Source organism: Nicotiana tabacum, chromosome 3, assembly GCF_000715075.1.
Source record: "Nicotiana tabacum cultivar K326 chromosome 3, ASM71507v2, whole genome shotgun sequence".
Classification (NCBI taxonomy): Eukaryota; Viridiplantae; Streptophyta; class Magnoliopsida; order Solanales; family Solanaceae; genus Nicotiana; species Nicotiana tabacum.
The window spans coordinates 204,525,481-204,545,372 of NC_134082.1; the positions used below are offsets into that span (position 1 = coordinate 204,525,481).

A 19,892-nucleotide genomic window follows, 5' to 3' on the forward strand; every position below is an offset into this window, starting at 1 on the left:
CTCTTATAGCTCGTGCACTACTTGCATCAACCGGTGAAGGAATATTAGATCCAGCATACCCTCGCATATCATGAAAATTCAATTCAGGGTTGTTTTGCATCAATTGACAAAGAATAGTTAAGATTTGAAAAGATAAAGAAATAAAAGCTCAAAATATATTTGTGTAGACACATAAAAGAACAAGATATTCTTTTTAGTTGAGACAAGTACTGCTATTGAACATTATACATATGTAACTAAGTGATGATCACTAGTCTATTAAGGAAACATTTAAAGATATCAATTTAATTAATGGTCATTTTCTTGACTCCCTTTTCCTTGACAATACCAAGGATGTCAAAAAGTTTTTCTTGGTACTTGTCTCCAATGCAGGATTGTAGTGTATCAATAATATGTAATATTGTGGCAGAAGCCATTGCATAAGGAAGGTAACCAATGATTATATAATCAATAAATGTGTAGAGAAGCACCCTCTCACATCTCCTCACAAATTTTCAACAAACACAGTTCTTCAATCCAAGCCTCCTAGTGATGTAATCAAGAAATAAAAATGGGGTCACTGGATTCATCTTTTATTCTAGTGTGGAGAGAACCAACAGCTCTATTCTCCTTCTTCTACCTTTGCCTTCTCAGTGAAAAAAATCTTCTTCCCAAGTGTCTTCTTCACAGTACAAAGCATCTAATAAAAATGAAAGCTTTTATGTTTCTTGATGAGGTTGAGTACTCATCTTCTTCTGAGAAGAAGAAGAAGATTACTTGTGTTTCTATTTACTTCATAATATTCAAGAAACTAAATAAACGAATTAAACTCTTAGCCTTGTGGCTTTACCTGAGCATGCAGCTTCTTTGTTGATAGTGTTGGAGGGGGCAAAAGAAAGAGACCGTGTAAAAGAAGAACAAGATATAGACTTTCAGCACTCCCTTTCAAATTAATTTGAGATGCTAAGTGAAGTACTACAGGTTAAAAAATGAAGACTTTAATTGTCACGACCCCAAACTGGCCCGGTCGTGATGGCGCCTCTCGTAAAGACAAGGTCAGCCGACAAAACACTCACCTTAACCCTTTGAGCATTAAGAGTCATTTTTAAGTCTTTAAATTAAACAATGTTTCAAAATAAAATCTTGGAACAACAGTGCGGAATAAAATATCAGCCCGACATCAGGGTGTCACTAGTCATGAGCAACTATCAAGGTCTGAATACAACAAAAGTCTAAAAAAGTACTAAATACAGTAACAACAATGAGGGGAAGGAAGCGGCGCTGCGAACGTCATGTAGCCACCTTGCTAACTTTGATGACTCCGCGGCTGAGCTATCAACACCAGCTACCGGGTTCCGATATACCTGAATCTACACACGAGGTGCAGGGAGTAATGTGAGTACTCCAACCCAGCAAGTAATAAGAGTAAATAAAAGCTGAACAGTAGGAAACAATGAATCCATATTCACATTAGGCTCAATAAACACAACAGGCCTTCAAATCATAATACAAGTCAATCTTCCCTTTTAAAATTCAGCTTTTAGTAAAAATCATTTTGAAATACTTTCCAGCAGTTTCGGTAGGGGTTCAATATCATTTAAGGTAATAATAGAGATTAAAGCCATAATCGACCCCTCGGGCAAAACATAGTTTGTAAAACAGCCCCTCGGGCAAAACAGTAATCATAAACACTTCATAACTTAAAAATATCAGTGGAAATAACCAATGCCAAATCAGTGATTAATTTCTAAACATTTCATAAACCCCAGTTTAAATAAAAGTTGTTTTAAAACATTTGTTCAACTTTCCGACAGAGACTCAATATAAAGATGAGTGAAAACAGTCGATAAATCAACATATTCGATAGAAATTCACTTTTAAGAGGAATAAAATCAATAAGTCCATAAACAGACCTCTCAGGCAAAACACCACTCATATGCATGTATATATATATCGCCCCTCGGGATAGCCTCTCTGTCACTCGTGACTCAACTCTTACCAATCAGTACTCGCACTCAGCATTCACGCTTAATTGGTACCATATAGTAACCGTTGCGGCGTGCAGCCCGATCCGTATATCTCTCACAATAACTGAAATCAAAGTAACTGCTGCGGCGTGCAGCCCGATCCATGCATCGCTGTGGCGCACATCCTGATCCATATAAATAGTCGACTGCGCTCACTGGGGGTGTGCAGACTCTGGATGGGCTCCTACAGCCCAAGCGCTATATTGCTGCGAAGCGCAGCCCGATCCATATAAGTATTGTTGCGGCGTGCAGCCCGAACCATATACATATATATATATATATATACATTGATGTGGCATGCAGCCCGATCCATAGATATATAATCCTCACAACTAGGCCCTCGGCCTCTCTCAGTCATTAACCTCACCATCAGAATCTCAGTCTATCTCAATCATCAATCTCACAATCAGACCCTCGGTCTATCTCAGTAAAACAGGGAACTCAGCCCAAAACAATTTCCACATTTTAAGAATATAGTGATAAAGCCAGATTTGAGCAATAAACAGGTAAAACATGACTGAGAATATGCTTTCAAATAAATAGAGTGAGGAAAGATAGTAAAAATGCCCCTAAGGGTCTCAACAAGTCGGCACAAGGCCCCAAACATGGCATACATCCCAAAAATATAATAATGTCAAACAATTAACTATCAAATACGCATTAAAATATTCGTTCGGAATGGACTAGGTAACAATCCCCAGCGGTGCTCTACCCCACGCTCATCATCTAGCATGCAAGTCACCTCAAAGTAACACAACGACGTATAATCCGGGGTTTCAAACCCTCAGGACAGTATTTACAAGCATTACTTACCTCGATCCGGTCCAAAATCTAGCCCGCGATGCCTCGCCCGCACGAATTGACCTTCGAATGCTCCAAATCTAGCCACAATCAGTACATAATCATTAAAATATGCTAAGGGAGCGAAGCCCACTCGAAAATATCCAATTTAACATCAAAATCCCGAAATTGCTCAAACCCGGCCCCTGGGCCCACGCTTCGGAATTCGACGAAACTCACAAAATCCGATAACTCATTCAACCACGAGTCCAACCATACCAAAATTATTGAATTCCGATAACAATTCGGCCTCCAAATCTAGAATTTTCATTTTTGAAAAGTTTACAAATTTTCTCCAATTTCTTCCATTTGATTCACTAATTCTTGATGAAAATAACCATGGAATCATTAAATATAATCATTTTTGGATATATAACACTTACCCCAATCCATATGGTGATCGCTTCGAAAATCGCTTCAATCCGAGCTCCAAAGCTCCAAAAATGAGAAAACTCTCGGACTGCCCGAATCATACACTGTCCATAAATTTTTGCGGTTATTGTTCATGCATTTTACTGTTCATGGGGGACTGTTCATGGTACCGCTCATGGGTACTGTATACGGGTACTGTTCATATATATTGTACACGGATACTGTTCATGTTTACTGTACATGGTACTGTAGATAGATATTGTTCACGTAGGTGTGGTTACTATTCACACGTGCGAAAATGTAAAAACTGCCCAGAAAATTGCAGCAACTTTTCTTTTCACTAAAAAGGCTCTAACTCCATCATACGAACTAGAAATTTGATTATTCTTATTCCTATGAGTCACAAATAATAATACGAACATAGCCCTTAAGTCGAAACTCAATTCGGACCTCATTTGCTCAGTTCAATACCCATTTCGCTCGTTAAACAATTAACTCATGTTTCGTGTCAAAAACTCAATCGCGACTTGATGAAATTAGACCAAACTTTCTAGATCAGTCCTATAATTCATTATCAAAATTCCGGAAGTTTCAAAATCAAATTTCGATCTCTAGAACTAAAAATGGACCTTTGGATCATTACATGCTTATGCTCAAAACGGCAAAAATTTTCCAAAACTTATCCTAGCCTCATGAGACCCCGACAAAACATGCCAACATAATTCATAAAATCATTCAAACCTGTTCCAATCATCAAAACACCTCAAACAACATCAAATTACCCAAAACACATCGAATTCAAGCCTAAGTTTCCAAAAACTTTCGAAATACACTTTCGATCAAAAACCCGACCAAACGATGTCCGAATAACCTGAAATTTTGCACACACATCACAAATGACATAACGAAGCTACAACAACTATTGGAATTCCATTCCGACCCTCGGATCAAAATCTCACCTATCAACCGAAATTCGCCAAAATACTAACTTTGCCAATTCAAGCCAAATCCTTCCACGGACTTCCAAAATGCATTCCGATCGCGCTTCTAAGTCATAAATCACCCAACGAAACTATCCAAATCATAAAATTTCCGATCCGAGCTCATATACAAATAAGTCAACTCTTAGTTAACCTTTCAAATTCAAAGCTCTCAACTGAGACTATTTCTTCAATTTCATTTCGATTTTTTTTCCTGAAAACCAAAACCAACGATCTACATCAGTCATAATACGTTACACGGGGAAAGTCATGCCCGAGAACTAGCGATCAAAGTACAAAAGCTCAAAACGACCGGTCGGGTCGTTACATTAATGCAGCTCTAGAAACATTGAATCCCAAATAGTACTATACCTGAACGAGTAACTAGAATCAACAGGGAAAGGTTATGTTTTCTTTCCACTTAGCCAATTGAAAGATGGAAATTACTAAGTCAGAGGAACACAATGTCACGACCCGGATTTCCCACCATCGGGTGTCGTGATGGCGCCTACTATCGGAGTTAGGCAAGCCAAATATATAAAACACTTTTCCTACTTTCTTCCATCAGTAGAATAAACGAGACAAAATTTAAGCGAAAAACTTTAAATCTAAAGCAACTGAAAACCAAAAATGCGGAAGTGCAATACACATCACTACCCAAGGTCTGGTGTCACTAGCTCACGGACTACTACAGAATACTACAAACAATGTCTGAAAGGAAATACATCATGTTTTCTTATACAAGATGAACAAACGAAAAACATGGAAAGGGACTTCGGCCTGCGAACGCCAGCTAGGCTACCTCGAGAGTCCCTGGACTGAAGATAGCTCCCAGAAGTCCTACTGCTGCGGTCCGTAAGCTGCTCCCTGATCTGTGCACAAAAATGCACAGAGTGTAGCATCAGCACAACCGACCCCATGTGCTGGTAAGTGCCTGGCCTAACCCCGGCGAAGTAGTGACGAGGCTAGACAGTACCTACCACAATTAACCTGTACAGATATATATACAACAAGTGCAAGAAAACAATAACAAGATAATACAAAGTAAAACTGGGAGGGGACATGCTATCGGGGAGTAACAGATAAAAATGAAATATCGGAAATAAGCAGAAGAAACTCTGGTTCCCATGATATATGTGTATATATATATAGTGAACGGCGTGCCACACGGTCCCATAATATCATATATAAGTGGACGGCGTGCCACACGATCCCAATTCATATCATCATATATAAATGGACGGCGCGCCACACGATCCCAATTTTCATATACCACGTGGTAGGCGTACCACTCGTTCCCATTTCATCTTTATCACAATGCACAATATGTCACCGGCAACGGAGGCCAATAACCAATAATCACTCTAATTTGTGGTAGGCGTACCACTCGATCCCATTTCGTAAAATCATACGTGGACGGCGTGCCACACGATCCCTTTTTAATGATGTACAAGTGGACGGCGTGTCACACGATCCCATAATATAGTTCATAATATCTGACTTCATATAGTAGACCCCTTCAGGGAAGAATAACAACTCAATACTTTTAACCCGGCAAGGGTACAGCTAATAGCCCAAAATATCCCGACAAGGGAGAGTATATATCAGTCTACACATCCCGGCAAGGGAGTAATCACAACACATTCTCTTTTTAAATCACTTTTTCCTCAACTAACACATTTCTGTTCGAGATAACGCTCCAAAAATACACCAATCACAATTCTACCTCAACCGTTCGCACTATTTGAAACTCATCAGTTAACCAAGACAGTTGTATCACGTCATTTGAATTAAAATCAATTAAGACTCACGGTCATGCTAGACTCCGGTGCATAGATAACCGTCACCATACCTATACACCGTACTTCACATTAGCAAGTAGCAAATAACATCCTAATCCTATTCCCTCAAGCCAAAAACACCCACTTACCTCGAATGCTCCAAACTCAACTCACGCTTCTAGTATAGCTTTACCTCTTGATTCCACCACCAATCCGCTCGAATCTAGTCATAAGTTACTTAATCACATTAATAATTACTAAATGAATTACTCCCCATGGATGAAAATAAATTTTACAAGGTTTTTTTTTTCAAAATGGTCAGAAACACCGCCAAACCCACGTGGTCGAAACTCGAGGTTCGGACCAAAACCTGGTTACCCATTCTCCCACGAATCCAAATATATGATTTGTTTTGAAATCGAACCTCAAATTGAGGTCCAACTTCTCAATTGGTAGAAAACCTAGGTTCTACCCAAAACACCCAATTTCCCCCATGAAAATCTTTGATTTGCATTTGAAATCATGTTAAAAGATGACAAAGAATAAAGAAATTAAGTTAGAAATCACTTACCAATCGTTTTGGAGAAGAAATTTTTTTTCAAAAATCGCCTCTTAGGTTTTGGGTTTTTGAAAAGTGGAAAAATGACTGAAAATCTCGAGTTTATATACTTTGCTGGGGGCAAGCGCGGACCGCGCAGAAATATACCGCGGCCGCGCCGAGGGAGGGAAGAAATGGGCTTTCTCTGAACCCACCCAGTGCGGACCGCATTGATTTGGTGCGCGACCGCGCTGGTCGACCCTCTGAACCCCACCATATGGACCGCACAGAAAAAGCACCGCGGCCGCATGGCTACCAGCGTGGACCGCGCAAAAATGGCCGCGGCCGCACTGAGGCCTGCAATATCTGAACCTGCATTTTTAATGTCTAAGACCTCCCGGGCCCCACTCAAAAATCACCCGAGCCCTCGGGGCTCCAAACCAAACATTCATAATCTCGAAAACACCTTAGGGACTTACTCGTGCGATCAAATCGCCAAAACGACATCATATACATAGGATCAAGCCTGGAAACACATGATTTTCTTTCAACTTTCATAAAACTCAAATTCCCCATTTTAAGTCCGAAACACGTCATATGACGGTCGTTTTTAGCCAAACTTTACAGATAGTGCTTAAAACATATTTAAGACTCACACCGGGCGTCGGAACCAAAATACGAGCCCGATACCACAGTTTTCTGATCAATTTTCTTCTTCATTTTCCTTAATTAATTTCAGAGAACAATTTCGCACAAAAATTCATTTCTCGGGCTTGGGACCTCGGAATTTGATTCTGGGCACACGCCCAAGTCCCATATTTTTCTACGGACCCTCCAGGACCGTCGAATCATAGGTTCGGGTCCGTTTACCCAAAATATTGATCGAAGTCAATATTATGCATATTAATATAAAAATTCATCAAATTTTTCACATAATTCGCATATTTCAACATAAAAGCTTTCCGGCTACGCGCCCGGACTGCGCACGCAAATCGAGGCAACTAAAAGCGAGGTTTTCAAGGCCTCGGAAGTGCGGAACAAGGAAGAACTACGGTGATGACCCTTTGGGTCGTCACATTCTCCACCTCTAAAACAACCGTTCGTCCTCGAACAGACAAAAGAAAGAAGTACCTGAGTCGGGAAATAAATGAGGATAACGGCCCCGCATATCAAACTCGGACTCCCAGGTCGATGCCTTAGGAGGATGACCTCTCCACTGAACACGCACCGAAGGAAAACTCTTCGACCTCAACTGTCGAACCTGCCGGTCTAGAATAGCCACCGGCTCCTCCTCATATGACAGATCCTTGTCCAATTGGACAGTGCTAAAATCCAACACGTGCGATGGATCGCCGTGATACTTCCGGAGCATAGATACATGAAATACGGGATGCACAGCTGACAAGCTAGGTGGCAAGGCAAGTCTATAATCCACCTCTCCCACACGATCAAGAATCTCAAATGGACCGATGAACCTAGGGCTGAGCTTGCCCTTCTTCCCAAATCTCATCACGCCTTTCATAGGCGATACATGGAGCAGTACCCGCTCACCAACCATGAAAGCAACATCTCTGACCTTGCGGTCTGCATAATTCTTCTGTCTGGACTGAGTTGTACGTAGTCTATCCTGAATAATCCGGACTTTATCCAAGGCCTCCTGAACCAAATCAGTACCCAATAATCGAGCCTCTCCCGGCTCAAACCATCCAACTGGAGACAGACATCGCTTACCATACAACGCCTTATACGGAGCCATCTGGATGCTGGACTGGTAGCTGTTGTTGTAGGCGAACTCTGCTAAAGGCAAAAACTGGTCCCACAAGCCTCCAAAATCAATAACACATGCTCGGAGCATATCTTCAAGAATCTGAATAGTCCTCTCGGACTGACCGTCCATCTGGGGATGAAATGTTGTGCTCAACTGCACCTGGGTGCCTAAATCTCGTTGAACTGCTCTCCAGAAAAGCGAAATAAACTGCGGACCCCAGTCCGAAATGATAGATATGGGCACCCCATGAAGGCGGACGATCTCACTGATGTAAATCTAAGCTAATTTCTCGGATGAATAGGTGGCTGCAACGGGAATAAAATACGCTGACTTGGTCGGCCTATCACCAATAACCCAAACCGCATCAAACTTCTTCCGAGTCAACAGAAGTCCAGTAACGAAGTCCATAGTGATTCGCTCCCACTTCCACTCGGGAAGCTCAATCCTCTTAAACAACCCACCAGACCTCTCATGCTCATACTTAACCTGCTGACAATTCAAACACCGTGCCACATATGCCACAATATCTTTCTTCATTCTATGCCACCAATAATGCTGCCGCAAATCCTGATACATCTTCGCGGCGCCCGGATGAATAGAGTACCGGGAGCTATGGGCCTCCTCTAAAATCAATTCCCGAAGCCCATCCACGTTAGGCACACAAACTCGACCCTGCAATCTCAATACACCATCATCTCCCAAGGTCACTTTCTTGGCACCTCCACGCTGTACCGTGTCTCTCAAGACACACAAATGGGGATCATCAAACTGCCGATCACGGATACGCTCCAATAACGAAGAACGAGCGACCGTGCAAGCTAATACTCGACTAGGCTCAGAAATGTCCAACTTCACAAACTGATTGGCCAAATCCTGAACGTCCAAAGCAAGCGGTCTCTCACCGACCGGAATATAAGCAAGACTGCTCATACTGGCTGACTTCCTACTCAAGGCATCGGCCACCACATTGGCCTTTTCCGGGTGATATAAGATAGTGATGTCATAATCTTTCAACAATTCCAACCACCTCCTCTGCCTCAAATTCAACTCCTTTTGCTTGAACAAATACTGAAGACTCTTATGATCCGTGAACACCTCACACGTCACACCATATAAGTAATGCCTCCAGATTTTCAAGGCATGAATGATGGATTCCAACTCAAGATCATGCACCGGATAATTCTTCTCGTGGATCTTTAACTGCCTCGAAGCATAGGCAATGACTTTGCCATCCTGCATCAACACTGCACCAAGTCCAATACGAGATGTATCACAATAGACTGTATAAGGCCCTGAACCTGTGGGCAAAACCAACACCGGTGTCGTGGTCAGAGCTGCCTTGAGCCTCTGAAAGCTCGCCTCACACTCATCTGACCATCTGAACTGGGCACCTTTCTTGGTCAATTTGGTCATAAGGGCTGCAATGGATGAAAACCCCTCCACTAACCGACGGTAGTAACCTGCTAACCCCAGGAAACTCTGAATCTCTGTAGCTGAAGCTAGTCGAGGCCAGTTCTTGACTGCTTCTATCTTCTTCGGGTTTACCTGAATACCTGCTGCTGATATGACATGACCCAGGAATGCGACCGAACTCAACCAAAACTCGCACTTCGAGAACTTAGCATACAACTGACTATCCTTCAAGGTCTGAAGAACCGCTCTGAGGTACTGCTCATGCTCCTCCTGACTGCGGGAGTATATAAGAATATTGTCAATGAAAACTATCACGAACAAGTTCAAATAAGGTCTGAACACTCGGTTCATCAACTCCATGAACGCTGCTAGGGCATTAGTCAATCCAAATTACATGACAAAAAACTCATAGTGCCCATACCGAGTGCGAAATGCTGTCTTAGGGACATCAGACGCCCTAATTCTCAGCTGGTGGTAGCCAGATCTCAAATCTATCTTTGAAAACACCCTCGCACCTTGAAGCTGGTCGAATAAATTGTCAATCCTCGGTAGTGGATACTTGTTCTTAATCGTCACCTTGTTCAATTGCCGGTAATCAATGCACATCCTCGTCGAGCCATCTTTTTTCTTCAAAAATATCACTGGTGCGCCCCACGGCGAAACACTGGGTCGAATGAAACCCCTTTCAAGCAAATCCTGAAGCTTGTCCTTTAACTCTTTCAACTCGGGCGGCGCCATACGATACGACGGAATGCAAATGGGCTGAGTGCCCGGCGCCAGATTAATACAAAAATCGATATCCCTGTCGGGCGGCATGCCCGACAGGTCTAAAGGGAAAACCTCGGGAAACTCCCAAACAATAGGAACAGAATCAATAGACGGGCCTCAGCGCTAGAGTCACGAACATAAGCCAGATAAGCTAGACACCCCTTCTCGACTATGCGTCGAGCCTTCACAGAAGAAATAACGCTGCGAGTGGTATGACCTGGGGTCCCTCTCCACTCTAGTCGGGGTAAATCTGGCAACGTAAAGGTCACGGTCTTGGCATGGCAATCCAAGATCGCATGATACGGGGACAACCAATCCATCCCTAATATGACGTCGAAATCTACTACATCCAAGAGCAACAAGTCAACACGGGTCTCAAGACCCCTGAATACCACAACACAGGAATGATGAACCCGGTCCACCACTATAGAATCCCCCACTGGCGTAGACACATATACAGGAATACTCAAGGCCTCACTAGGCATAACCAAATAGGGTGCAAAATAGGATGACACATATGAATACGTAGATCCGGGATCAAATAGCACAGAAGCATCCCTATCACAGACCAGAATAGTACCTATAATCACAGCATCTGATGACTCAGCCTTTGGCCTGGCTGGCAAGGCATAACAACGGGGCTGGGCCCCACCTCCCTGAATCATATCCCTGGGACGATCTGCTGCTGGCTGACCCCTACCTCTAGCGGTTTGAGCTCCACCTCTAAGACCTCTAGTTCCACCTCTATGTCTTCTACCCCCGCCTCTAGCTGGCTGGGCAAGCTGTGGGGCAACTGGTGCCTGGATCATCGGGCGAGGACCCTGCTGTTGCGAGCTGCTGGAAGCTCGAGGGCAATATCTGGCAATGTGACTCACATCGACGCAAGTATAACAAGCCCTCGGCTGCTGAGAATAACGAAGTGGCGGTGCACTGATAGGTGCTGATGGTGAACTGAAGAGCTGCTGGTCAGAATACTGCGGCTGAGAACCACGACCACCTGGTGTACCATGAGAAGCTTGGAGAGTTGACTGAAAGGGCCTCGAAGGATGGCCTCTACCATAAGAATCCCTACCTCCAGACGAGGTACCACTGAATTTACCAGAGGCCTCTTATCAGACCCATGACCACCTCCCTGAGAAAGTGTCAGCTCTATCCGGCGGGCACCATCTGCTGTCTCCTGAAATGTAATCTCACTCCCGGCACTCATGGCCATCTGAACACGGATTGGCTGGACCAACCCATCAACAAAACTCCGCACCCTCTCTCTCTCAGTGGGGAGTATCACAATGGTATGGCGTGCAAGATCAATAAACTGTGTCTCATATTGGGTAACTGACATCGAACCCTGCTGGAGACGCTCAAACTGCCTGCGAAGGGCATCCCGCTGAGTAACTGGGAGAAACTTCCCCAGAAATAACTCTGAAAACGGATCCCAGGTCAATGATGGCGACCCTGCTGGCCTGGCTAAACAGAAATCTCTCCACCAAGTCTTGGCGGATCCTGCTAGGCGAAAAGTGGCAAAGTCGACCCCATTGGTCTCTAAAATACCCATAGTCCGAAGAACCTCATGACAACTGCATATGAAATTCTGGGCATCCTCTGAAGGTGTGCCACTATATATGGTAGTGAAGAGCTTGGTGAACCGATCTAGCTTCCACAGAGCATCCGCGGACATAGCCGCACCATCACTGGACTGAGCCGCAATACCTGACTGGGCCGCTGCAACTCGCTGAACTGCCATAGTTGGCTGAACTGCTAGAGCCTGGGTCGGAGGAGCTACCGGCTCTGGAGTATGAGTAGTGGGAGTCTGAACTCCTCCCCCGGCCTGAGACGTGGCTGGTGCTACGGGAAGCAAACCCGCCCTAGAAATGCCCTCCATAAAGCCTACCAATCGGACCAAAGCGTCCTGAAGCACTGGAGTGGCTATGAAACCCTCTGGGACCTGAGCTGGGCCCACTAGAGCTACTGGAGCTGGAACCTCCTTGTCATAGTCAATATGAGGCTCCACCTCTGGGACTGCTGCTCGAGGCTGAGCTCTGCCCCGACCTCGGCCTCTGGCACGGCCTCGGCTTCACCCCCTGCCTCTGATAGGAGCTGCTGCTGGGGGCTCGGGCTGCTGCGCGGTAGAAGAGGAAGCACGTGTCCTCGCCATCTACGAAAGAACAAAGTGGAAAGACAATCAGTACTTGAGAAACAGAATCGCACGACAAGAATGAACAAGGTGAAGTTTTCCTAACTCAGTAGCCTCTGCGAGATAAATACAGACGTCTCCGTACCGATACCTCAAACTCTATCGAGCTTGTCTGTGAGTTGTGAGACCTAAGTAACCTAGTGCTCTGATACCAACTTGTCACGACCCAGATTTCCCACCATCGGGTGTCGTGATGGCGCCTACTATCGGAGCTAGGCAAGCCAAATATATAAAACATTTTTCCTGCTTTCTTCCATCAGCAGAATAAACGAGACAAAATTTAAGCGAAAGACTTTAAATCTAAAGCAATTGAAAACCAAAAGTGCGGAAGTGTAATACACATCACTACCCAAGGTCTGGTGTCACTAGCTCACGGACTACTACAGAATACTACAAACAATGTCTGAAAGGAAATACATCATGTTTGTCTGATACAAGATGAACAAACGAAAAACATGGAAAGGGACTTCGGCCTGCGAACGCCAGCTAGGCTACCTCGAGAGTCCCTAGACTGAAGATAGCTCCCAGAAGTCCTACTGCTGAGGTCCGTAAGCTGCTCCCTGATCTGTGCACAAAAATGCACAGAGTGTAGCATCAGCACAATCGACCCCATGTGTTGGTAAGTGCCTGGCCTAACCCCGGCGAAGTAGTGACGAGGCTAGACAGGACCTACCATAATTAACCTGTACAGATATATATACAAGTGCAAGAAAACAATAACAAGATAATACAAAGTAAAGCTAGGAGGGGACATGCTATCGGGGAGTAACAGATAAAAATGAAATGTCGGAAATAAGCATAAGAAACTCTGGTTCCCATGATATATGTGTATATATATATAGTGGACGGCGTGCCACACGATCCCACAATATCATATATAAGTGGACGGCGTGCCACACGATCCCAATTCATATCTTATATAAGTGGACGGCGCGCCACATGATCCCAATTTTCATATACCACGTGGTAGGCGTACCACTCGTTCCCATTTCATCTTTATCACAGTGCACAATATGTCACCGGCAACGGAGGCCAATAACCAATAATCACTCTAATTTGTTGTAGGTGTACCACTCGATCCCATTTCGTAAAATCATACGTGGACGGCGTGCCACACAATCCCTTTTTAATGATGTACACGTGGACGGCGTGCCACACGATCCCATAATATAGTTCATAATATCTGACTTCATATAGTAGACCCCCTTCAGGGAAGAATAACAACTCAATACTTTTAACCCGGCAAGGGTACAGCCAACAACCCAAAATATCCCGACAAGGGAGAGTATATATCAGTATACACTCCCGGCAAGGGAGTAATCACAACACATTCTCTTTTTAAATCACTTTTTCCTCAACTAACACATTCCTGTTCGAGCTAACGCTCCAAAAATACACCAATCACAATTCTACCTCAACCGTTCGCATTATATGAAACTCATCAGTTAACCAAGACAGTTGTATCACGTCATTTGAATTAAAAGCAATTAAGACTCGCGGTCATGCTAGACTCTGGTGCATAGATAACTGTCACCATACCTATACACCGTACTTCACATTAGCAAGTAGCAAATAACATCCTAATCTTATTCCCTCAAGTCAAAGTTAGAACAAACACTTACATTGAATGCTTCAAACTCAATTCACGCTTCTAGTATAGCTTTACCTCTTGATTCCACCACCAATCCGCTCGAATCTAGTCATAAGTTACTTAATCACATTAATAATTACTAAATGAATCACTCCCCATGCATGAAAATAAATTTTACAAGTTTTTTTTTCAAAATGGTCTGAAACACCCCCGGGCCCACTTGGTCAAAACTCGAGGTTCGGACCAAAACCCGGTTACTCATTCTCCCACGAATCCAAATATATGATTTGTTTTGAAATCGGACCTCAAATTGAAGTTCAACTTCTCAATTTGTAGAAGCCCTAAGTTCTACCCAAAACACTCAATTTCCCCCATGAAAATCTTTGATTTGCATTTGAAATCATGTTAAAAGATGTCAAAGAATAAAGAAAATTAAGTTAGAAATCACTTACCAATCGTTTTGGAGAAGAAAAGTTGTTTGGAAAATCGCCTCTTAGGTTTTGGGTTTTTGAAAAGTGGAAAAATGACTGAAAATTCCGAGTTTATATACTTTGCTGGGGGTTGGCGCGGACCGCGCAGAAATGTACCGCGGCCGCGCCGAGGGAGGGAAGAAGTGGGCTTTCTCTGAACCCACCCAGCGCGGACCGCACTGATTTGGTGCGCGGCTGCGCTGGTCGACCCTCTGAACCCCACCACGCGGACCGCACAGAAAAGCACCACGGTCGCGTGGCTGCCAGCGCGGACCGCTCAGAAATGGCCGCGGCCGCACTGGGGCCTGCAATATCTGAACCTGCATTTTTAATGTCTAATACCTCCCGGGCCCCACTCAAAACTTACCCGAGCCCTCGGGGCTCCAAACCAAACATTCATGATCTCGAAAATACCTTACGGACTTACTCGTTCGATCAAATCGCCAAAACGACATCATATACATAGGATCAAGCCTCGAAACACATGATTTTCTTTCAACTTTCATAAAACTCAAATTCCCCATTTTAAGTCCGAAACACGTCATATGACGTCCGTTTTTAGCCAAACTTTACAGATAGTGCTTAAAACATATTTAAGACTCGCACCGGGCGTCGGAACCAAAATACGAGCCCGATACCACAGTTTTCTGATCAATTTTCTTCTTCTTTTTCCTTAATTAATTTCAGAGAACAATTTCACACAAAAATTCATTTCTCGAGCTTGGGACCTTGGAATTTGATTCCGGGCATACGCCCAAATCCCATATTTTTCTACGGACCCTCCGGGACCGGCGAATCACAGGTCCAGGTCCGTTTACCCAAAATATTGACCGAAGTCAATATTATGCATATTAATATCAAAATTCATCAAATTTTTCACATAATTCGCATATTTCAACATAAAAGCTTTCCGGCTATGCGCCCGGACTGCGCACGCAAATCGAGGCAACTAAAAGCGAAGTTTTCAAGGCCTCGGAAGCGCGGAACAAGGAAGAACTACGGTGATGACCCTTTGGGTCGTCACACACAAGTTGTTCAGTTACAAAAACAAATAGCCTATGCTTCATAAATAGATAAATAGAGTTGCAGAGATATACCTGTTCAGTATTTATTTGCTTCCTCAAAATTAGTTAGTCCACAATTTTCTTTAGTTTAATGAGCACCGCCTGATAAAAAAAGGAAGAAATATATATACTTTAACACATTTTTCATTACTCCAGTAATAAGATTAGTGACAAATTCAGAACTATAATTTCTACTTACTCACGTTTACTTCTTGGGATATTTATTGCAAACTAGAGGACTTAAACCTTTTTTCATATATTATGTAATATAGTTCCTCATGCTATAAAACTAAATTGAGGCACATAATAGTAACCAAATGCTTTAAAAACCAAAAGTGAGACTCTAAAATTATATGAGCAGGAAATATATAAGCATAAGAAAGAAACCATCAGGAAAAAAAATTAATATTAGAACATGACAAAATAGACAAGGAAACATCGACAAACAAATATCATTCGAGTCTAAAGCAAGTATCTACTAATATTTAATGTGCCTTTAATCATTAATCAAGAAAGGGCTGAGCTATATTCTATTTAAATTATAATCAAACTCATAATGTATCCTCAGAATCAAACTCGTCCTCCTCTTATTCAAACTCATCCTCTGTTTCAAGCTCGTCTTCTGATTCATTGCAAATCTGTAATAAAAAGCACATTAAAACATCTCGTTCAATTGGGCAGTAATAACTCTAAGTTTGAAATCAATATCATGCAATAGAAGTTAGATAATTGCCACTGTAAAAGTAACTCCAACGTCTCTTAGGTACACATAGGACCATATATCCATCAAACCATACTTTCGAACCAGATTAAGAAGTGAATATACATATAAAAAAGGATATTAAAAGTGTTAAAACCTGATAACTTCAAATAAGTGTTAAACCTGATAACTTCAAATAAACAATCACTATATAACTACACTGAATTTGCAAAAAATAAAGGTGAATAATATAAAAATTTAGAAATTGAAAATACCCAAATTCACAATATGAGGCAAAAAGTGGATTCAAAAATCTGGAATAATTTAGTTTCTAGCTATTCAATGATTGTGATACTTACCTAACTACATTGTCTTCGTTTGCTATTCATCATGCTACAGGAATCTATACTTTCTTTTCCACCATTATTATTTACAAAGTAAACTTTAAATAGTCTATCAAGAAATATAACTTTTTGCAACAAAAATATTAACTACCTAAAAAGATAAAGATCGCCAAAATGCAAGATCATAAATTGGGAAAGTAAAGAGTACCTATTAGAGACTTTTTCATGAGATGAGTTTTATCTAAATTAACTTTGTAGAGGCTTGTTCAGTTCTTTCTTTCTTGGGATTAGAAAATTAAAGAAAACAGAGATGGCCAGAATATAACTAGATCTAAAAGCCTGAGAACTTACAATTCTAAAAGAAATAGAAGAACAGCAACCAAGGATGAAGCAACGAAGAAATAGAAGCAGTGATTGAGGGCATTGGAGCAGCCGTGGCGTGAAAACTATTTTGCTCCTTATTCCTATAGGGTTATCTTGGACTTATGAGAATTGGCGGAATATTAAGTGTAATTTTAGTGGGAAATTTTTTGGGAAATATTTTTTATAAGGAATTTCTAGGGTACGTCTGTAAAGGGTTGCATTTAGTATGACAATATAGCAACTGTCCAAAAATGTTGCAATATAATTAAAAAGCGTGGCCAATTTTTTTTTATTTAGACAACACTTAGAAAATGTTATCTTTACAATTAACGGAACGCTTTATAAGTGTTTCCTTAAAACCCGTGGCCAAAGATTCTACTCAAAAATCATGCCTAAAAAGTGTTCCTATAGATACTTTTGGCAACACCTTTTGAGCGTTGCCTAAATAAGTGTGGCTATAGGCCTAAAATGTTGTGGTGTGGGGGCTTGGAGGAGTAGCGGGGATGCGAGTTGTATGTAGTCTATGACAACAAATTTTATTAGAGAGGTGGCGAGAGAGGTGTTAAGCGTCTCAAAGGGTTTTCCTGGTAGCCATAAAGGGGACTGATGGTGGAACGAAGAGGTGCAAGGAAAAGTAAAAGCCAAGAAAGCGGCATATTTGAAGCTAGTAGAGAGTATAGACGAGGGACAGAAGAGTGCTAACAAGGAGGGGTACAGGGAGGCTAGGAAGGAGGCGAAGTTGGCAGTTACTGCAGCTAAGACCCGGCGTTTAGTCCTTTATATGAAGAGATTGGGGATAAAGGCGGGGACAAGAAGTTGTACATGCTAGCAAAGGTGAGGGAGCGGAAGGCTCGGGATCTGGAACAAGTGAGATGCATAAAAGACGAGGAGGAAAAAGTTTTATTGGAAGGGGCACGGATTAGGCAGAGATGGTAGTCTTAGTTCCATAAACTCTTGAATGAAGAGGGAGATAGGGGCATTGTGATGGGGGAGTTGGAGTACTCGGAGCGGCAGTGAGATTTTGGGTACTGTAGATGCATACGAGTGGGGGAGGTTGTAGGGGCTATGCGCAGGATGAGTAGGGGTAGAGCGATTGGGCCTGACGAGATCCCAGTGGAATTCTGGAAGAGCGTGGGTAAGGAGGGCTTGGAATGGCTTGCTAGGTTGTTTAACGTCCTTTTTAGGATGAATAAGATGCCCGAAGAGTGGAGGCGGAGTACGATGATCCCGTTGTACAAGAACAAAGGGATGCCAAAACTGCAACAACTATAGGGGTATAAAGTTGCTAAGCCATACGATGAAAGTATGGAAGAGGGTGATTGAAAGGAGGTTGAGGAGGTGTGTGTCCATTTCCAAGAACTAGTTTGGTCTCATGCCAGGACGGTCGACTACTCAGGTTATTCACATTGTGAGGAGATTGGTAGAGCAGTATAGGGTGGTGAAGAAGGACTTGCATATGGTGTTCATTGACTTGGAGAGAGCTTATCAAAGTCCCGAGAGAGGTTCTATGGAGATGTTTGGAGGCTAGAGGAGTGCTTGTAGCGTATATTAGAGTGATCCATGACATGTATGATGGGGCTAAGATACGGGTTAGGACAGTAGGAGGAGACTCTAACTACTTTCCGGTTGAGATAGGGTTGCATCAGGGATCAACACTTAGCCCGTTTTTGTTTTCCCTAGTGATGGATTCTTTGACGCGTCACATTCAAGGGAAGGTGCCTTGGTGCTTGTTATTTGCAGATGACATAGTCCTAGTTGATGAGACATGAGGTGACGTTAATGAGAAGCTGGAGGTCTGGAGACATACTCTAAAATCTAAGGGTTTCAAGTTGAGCAGGACCAAGACAGAATACTTGGAGTGCAAGTTCAGCGGTGCTATCCAGGAGGCAGACGGGAATGCGAGACTCAATACGCAAACCATTCCCAGAAGAGAAAGTTTCAAGTACCTGGGATCTATAATTCAGAAGAATGGGGAGATAGATGAGGATGTCATATACCGTATCGAAGTAGGGTGGATAAAGTGGAGGCTCGTTTTCGGTGTCTTGTGTGATAAGAATGTGCCACTGAGGCTTAAGGGTAAGTTCTACAAGGTAGTAGTTAGACCGACTATGTTTTATAGGGCAGAGTGTTGGCTAGTCAAAAAGTCCCACGTCCATCAGATGAAAGTAGCGGAAATAAGGATGTTGAGATGGATGTGTGGACATACTAGGTTGGATAGAATTAAGAATGAAGTTATTCGGGACAAGGTGGGAGTGGCCCCTGTGGAGGCAAAGATGCATGAGGCAAGGTTGAGATGGTTCGGGCATGTTAAGAGGAGAGTCACAGATGCCCCAGTTAGGAGATGTGAGACGTTGGCCTTGGGAGGTGAGATGAGGGGTAGAAGTAGGTCAAAGAAGTCTTGAGGAGAGGTGATCAGGCGGGACATGGAGAAACTTAAGCTGACCGAGGACATAACCCTAGATAGAAAGGTGTGGATGTTGAAGATTAGGGAAGAAAGTTAGTAGGTAGTCGTGTGTTTCCCTTGTCTTCTCTAGTTCGATAGTGTTAGTGCTAGTATGGTAGCCTTTAGTTTTCTATACTCGCATGTCTTGTTCCGTTATTACTTGCCATCGGTAATTCCATAGTTCACTAGCAGTACTTCGTTCATATTCTAGTGTGCTACCTTGGATTTATTTCTCTAAATATATTATCTTGCTATTACTT

The 19,892-nt window shown here is 42.8% G+C and overlaps 1 long non-coding RNA gene across 3 annotated transcripts; it reads right to left on the reverse strand.

Moving 5' to 3' along the window:
• Nucleotides 1-1,104: 1,104 nt before the first annotated feature.
• LOC107815907 (uncharacterized) lies at nucleotides 1,105-17,428 on the reverse strand. 3 transcript variants are annotated; one of them, XR_012708125.1, is made up of 5 exons: nucleotides 17,178-17,428; nucleotides 15,816-16,420; nucleotides 13,153-13,222; nucleotides 11,047-12,618; nucleotides 1,105-1,349 (listed from the first exon to the last, which is right to left on the reverse strand). It is a non-coding gene; the product is annotated as an uncharacterized LOC107815907 (long non-coding RNA). The 3 variants fall into 3 exon arrangements; XR_012708124.1 differs by lacking the exon at nucleotides 1,105-1,349 and adding an exon at nucleotides 4,822-5,070; XR_012708123.1 differs by lacking the exons at nucleotides 1,105-1,349; nucleotides 11,047-12,618 and having other exon boundaries at nucleotides 12,937-13,222; nucleotides 17,178-17,416.
• Between the last annotated feature and the right edge of the window lie 2,464 nt (nucleotides 17,429-19,892).